Here is a 6,225-nt window from a genome sequence, read left to right on the forward strand (position 1 = left end):
TGCTTTAGGACATGCTTTAGTACATGTATAATAAGCTTTAGTACATGCTTTAGGACATGCTTTAGGACATGCTTTAGGACATGCTTTAGTACATGCTTTAAGACATGATTTAGTACATGCTTTAGGACATGCTTTAGGACATGCTTTAGTACATGCTTTAGTACATGCTTTAGGACATGCTTTAGGACATGCAGAATAAGAGTTTTAGCAGCAGTGTCTATGTAGAGATATTTAAAGTCTAATGAAACGGAACCAACTGACTGAACAGCCGACTGAACTCTGGACGCCACTAAACATTTGAGCGTGTAACTAATCCAACCCATCATGCTCTTCTTGAAGAGAGCAGACAGTCAGGGCAGAGGGACTCAACATCACGACCATAAGTCCACAGATATGACCAAATAAGGGCATAACGTGAAAGTAACTATGTCTTGGTCTCATGTGACCTGGTGGTTTCTGCTGACGGGGGTGAAATATTGATGTGGAATAAATTCCCCTCTAATTATCACAGCTGAATTAATAGGGAAGTGTTTAATTATCCCAAGTTTTCCTTTCGGAATGAGGAAGGTTTTGATCTGAGCCATATGGCTGCTCTCTGATGTGTTCCGGTTCACACACTCTTAAATATGAACTACTTTAGACTCCCACACTCCCCCCTCTCCCCCCCTCCTGCTCCTTCCCCCTCACCTCTCTTGAGCTCTCTCTCCGTCTCTCCTCTCTCCCCTCTCTCTCTCTTCCCTCCTCTCCCCCTCTCTCTCGCTCCTTCCCTCCTCTCTCTCCTATTCCCCCACTCCCTAGGTAAAACATGACAATCAGGTATTTAATTGATAACAAGCTATATGATGGAAACGGTAAATTATTTGATTTAGTGGTGTGACAGTGAGACCAGTGGATGATTGCAGAGCCTATCTCCTGTTTCTGTAGCATGAGGCAGCTTGATGTAACAGTACACCCCCTGGACAGGACACTAGTCTATTGAAGGGCCTTACCTCCAATCTATCTCCTTAATGGTGGTATGAACTCGCAACCTTCCAATCTCAGGGCAGGCACTCTAACCACAAGGCCCCTGTGTTGCTCAGGTAACTGTTTCATGCTTGTATAATCTCAGTGTTGTTCTCCAACGTGTGTGTCCTTCCTTGTGTGTTTGTGCTTCCTTGTGTATGTGTGCTTCCTTGTGTGTGTGTGTGTGTGTGTGTGTGTGCCTCCTTATGTTTGTGTGTCCTTCCTTGTGTGTGTGTGTGTGTTTTTCTTTGTGTGTGTGTGTGTGTGTTCGTGGTGTGTGCGTGTGTGCTTCCTTGTGTGTGTGTGTGTGTGTGTGTATGTGTGCCTCCTTGTGTGTGTATGTCCTTCCTTGTGTGTGTGTGTCTGCTTCTTTTGTGTGTTTGTGTGTGTGTGTGCTTCTTTGTGTGTGTGTGTGTCCTATAGCTCTGGGGAGAGAAAGGGACAGAAATGGCCCAGGTGAGAACAGGAAAACCCTGGCATATGTACTTACAACACAAAGCTGACAGGCTTTGACCTTCTGCCCCTGGTGTGTGTGTGTGTGTCTGTGTCTCTTCTCAGCACCATAACGTTGAGCTCTTTAGTCAGGAGCAGAAGCTACCAGGTGCCTGGAGGCTACAGCGATATGCTCAGGGACTGAGGGCCATTGAGGGTAAGGTGCCAGTAACTACAGCCATGTTTTGGCCCATGCCATGTCTGTCTGAGGTTGGCTGTGGGAGGACTCTTCGGCAGATGAGCATAGGCCCTGTCGTGGTCCACTTTGGTTCTCAGCCTTAAGTTTCTGGCTTTGTGCCTGGAAGGAACTGTCAGTTGAGACGTCAGCCATTTTGGAAGCTGTATAGTAGTACTTCATCACACTGCTCAACGATTGGCTCCCTGTTTTCACATTCCTAGGTTGAGGTTGCAAACAAGTGAATCAGAATTGGACAGGTTATAGCTACACAGATGACTATCAGCTTCAAATATATACATAAAACATGACTGAAATAAATTCCCAGAAACCCACCGTACACCTGACACGTATATACCAAAATATACACGATGATTGTAGTCAGTATGTTTTGTGTTTGCCGTAACATTTAACTTAACATCCCTTAACATCCCTCTAAATGAATGGTTGAACGTCTCTCCCTCCAGAGCGAGGATCTGGGGTCATAAATAACAGAGCTTATTGGTGGGCGGAACGTTGTGATGGCGGATAGCGGTGCCAAGATATTGCATATGTCCCTTTATGAGCGACGTGCGGATCTGATTGATGCGCTCATCCAAAAACAATCTGCCTCGCTGTCTCCGCCTCATCAGACAGGAAGGAGCGGGACGAGACTGACTGAGACGGACAGGCGGGCCAACAAGACCAGGATTTATGAGTTGGGCTGTGAGTGGACGGGACGGCAGCAAGGAGATACTAAAGGAGTTGAAAATAAACACCAGGTGGTTTCAAATACATCCACAGTAAATACCAAACGGATGGGTTTTAAATACATCCACAGTAAATACAAAATGGATGGGTTTTAAATACATCCATAGTAAATACAAAACAAATGGGTTTTAAATACATCCATAGTAAATACAAAACAAATGGGTTTTAAATACATCCACAATAAATACAAAACGGATGGGTTTCAAATGCATCCATAGTAAATACTAAATGGATGGTTTATAAATATGCACGTGACACACGTAAACACACAAATGGATGGGTTTTACAGGTTTCAAATACATCACACAGTAAATACAAAACAAATGGGTTTTAAATACATCCACACGTAAATTCAAATGGATGGGTAACAAATACAAACACAGTAAAAACAGAACAGATGGGTTTCACACACGGGTAACATCCACAGTAAAAACAGAACAGATGGGTTTCAAATACATCCACAGTAAAAACAAACAGATGGGTTTTTAAATACATCCACAGTAAAACAGAACAGATGTTTAAATACACGCACACGTAAATACACAAATGAACGGTTTATAAATACACAGGTAACACACACACACGTAACACACACAAACACGTAACACACACACACAGGTAACACACACACATGTAACACACACAAACACGTAACACATACACACAGGTAACACGCACACACGTAACACACACGCACACGTAACACACACGCACGTAACACACACCCAAGTAACACACACGCACGTTACACACACACGTAACACACGTGAATGTATACAAATCAAATCAAATGTATTTATAAAGCCCTTCTTACAGCAGCTGATATCAGCCCTTCTTACAGCAGCTGATATCAGCCCTTCTTACAGCAGCTGATATCAGCCCTTCTTACAGCAGCTGATATCAGCCCTTCTTACAGCAGCTGATATCAGCCCTTCTTAAGCAGCTGATATCAGCCCTTCTTACAGCAGCTGATATCAGCCCTTCTTACAGCAGCTGATATCAGCCCTTCTTACAGCAGCTGATATCAGCCCTTCTTACAGCAGCTGATATCAGCCCTTCTTACAGCAGCTGATATCAGCCCTTCTTACAGCAGCTGATATCAGCCCTTCTTACAGCAGCTGATATCAGCCCTTCTTACAGCAGCTGATATCAGCCCTTCTTACAGCAGCTGATATCAGCCCTTCTTACAGCAGCTGATATATCAGTGCTGTTCAGAAACCCAGCCTAAAACCCCAAACAGCAAGCAATGCAAGTGTAGAAGCACCGTGGCTAGGAAAAACTCTCTAGAAAGGCCAAAAGCTAAGTTGAAACCTAGAGAGGATCCAGGCTTTGAGGGGTGGCCAGTCCTCTTCTGGCTGTGTCGGGTGGAGATTATAACAGAACATGGCCAAGATGTTCAAATGTTCATAAATTACCAGAATGGTCAAATAATAGTAATCCCAGTGAACAGGCCAGGGTTCCATAGCCGCAGGCAGAACAGTTGAAACTGGAGCAGCAGCACGGCCAGGTGGACTGGGGTACAACAAGGCGTCATCATGCCAGGTGGTCCTCGGCATGGTCCTAGGGCTCAGGTCCTCTGAGAGAGAGAAAGCAAGAAAGAGAGAAAGAGAGAATTAGAGAGCATACTTAAATTCACACAGGACACTGGATAAGACAGGAGAAATACTCCAGATATAACAGACTGACCCTAGCCCCCCGACACATAAACTACTGCAGCATAAATACTGGAGGCTGAGGCAGGAGGGGTCAGGAGACACTGTGGCCCCATCTGATGATTCCCCCGGTCAAGACCAAATAGGCAGGATATAACCCCACCAACTTTTCCAAAGCACACCCCCCGCACCACTAGAGGGATATCTTCAACCATCAACTTACCATCCTGAGACAAGGCCGAGTATAGCCCACAAAGATCTCTGCCACGGCACAACCCAAGGGGGGGCGCCAACCCAGACTGGAAGACCACGTTAGTGACTCAACCCACTCAAGTGACGCACCCGTCCTAGGGATGGCATGGAAGAGCACCAGTAAGCCAGTAACCCCTGTAATCGGGTTAGAGGCAGAGAATCCCAGTGGAGAGAGGGGAACCGGCCAGACAGAGACAGCAAGGGTTGTCCGTTGCTCCAGTACCTTCACCTTCACATTCCTGGGCCAGAATCATAGGACCTACTGAAGAGATGAGTTTTCAATAAAGACTGAAAGGTTGAGACTGAGTGTGCGTCTCTCTCATGGGTAGGCAGACCATTCCATAAAAATGGAGCTCTATAGGAGAAAGCCCTGCCTCCAGCTGTTTGCTTAGAAATTCTAGCAATTAGGAGGCCTGCATCTTGTGACCGTAGCGTACGTGTAGGTATGTACGGCAGGAACAAATCGGAAAGATAGGGAGGAGCAAGACCATGTAATGCTTTGTAGGTTAGCAATAAAACCTTGAAATCAGCCCTTACCTTAACAGGAAGCCAGTGTAGGGAGGCTAGCACTGGAGTAATATGATCAAATGTTTGGCTCTTGTAAATATTCTAGAAGCCTTGTTAAACTGAAGTTTATTTAGTGCTTTATCTGGGTAGCCGGGAAGTATAGCACTGCCGTAGTTTAACCTAGAAGTAACAAAAGCATTGGCTACATTTTTCTGCATCATTTTTTGACAGAAAGTTTCTGTTTTTTTCAATGTTACGTAAATGTAAAAAAGCTGTCCTTGAAACAGTCTTGATATGTTCGTCAAAAGAGAGATCAGGGTCCAGAATAAGACCGAGGTCCTTCACAGTTTTATTTGGGACGACTGTACGATCATCAATATTAATTGTCAGATTCAACAGAAGATCTCTTTGTTTCTTGGGACCTAGAACAAGCATCTCTGTTTTGTCCGAGTTTAAAAGTAGAAAGTTTGCAGTCATCCACTTCCTTACGTCTGAAACACTAGCTTCTAGCACTTTTGGGGCTTCACCATGTTTCATTGAAATGTACAGCTGTGTGTCATCCACATAGCAGTGAAAGTTAACATTATATTTTCGAATGACATCCCCAAGAAGTAAAATATATAGTGAAAACAATAGTGGTTCTCAGACGGAACCTTGAGGAACACCGAAATGTACAGTTGATTTGTCAGAGGACAAACCATTCACGGAGACAAACTGATATCTTTCCGACAAATAAGATCTAAACCAGTCCAGAACTTGTCCGTGTAGATCAATTTGGGTTTCCAATCTCTCCAAAAGAATGTGGTGATCGATGGTATCAAAAGCAGCATTAAGGTCTAGGAGCACGAGGACAGATGCAGAGCCTCGGTCTGATGCCATTAAAAGGTTATTTACCACCTTCACAAGTGCAGTCTCAGTGCTATGATGGGGTCTAAAACCAGACTGAAGCATTTCTTATACATTGTTTGTCTTCAGGAAGGCAATGACTTGCTGCGCAAAAGCATTTTCAAATTTGTTTGAGAGGAATGGAAGATTCGATATAGGCCGATAGTTTTTTATATTTTCTGGGTCAAGGTTTGGCTTTTTCAAGAGAGGCTTTATTACTGCCACTTTTAGTGAGTTTGGTACACATCCGGTGGATAGAGAGCCGTTTATTATGTTCAACATAGGAGGGCCAAGCACAGGAAGCAGCTCTTTCAGTAGTTTAGTTGGAATAGGGTCCATGCACACCCCTTCCCTGTGGGTATTGGCAGGATTGACTCTGAAGCAGCCTGACTACTCACAAACAATAATTTGTTTATAATATGAATTTCAAATGAAATGTTACCAGTTGACCTTCCACAGATACCATCTGTGACTCTACTATTAGATGGCTGAAATCCATTTCCCTTGTTT

This window comes from Oncorhynchus gorbuscha, unplaced genomic scaffold, assembly GCF_021184085.1.
Source record: "Oncorhynchus gorbuscha isolate QuinsamMale2020 ecotype Even-year unplaced genomic scaffold, OgorEven_v1.0 Un_scaffold_1561, whole genome shotgun sequence".
NCBI classification, from domain to species: domain Eukaryota; kingdom Metazoa; phylum Chordata; class Actinopteri; order Salmoniformes; family Salmonidae; genus Oncorhynchus; species Oncorhynchus gorbuscha.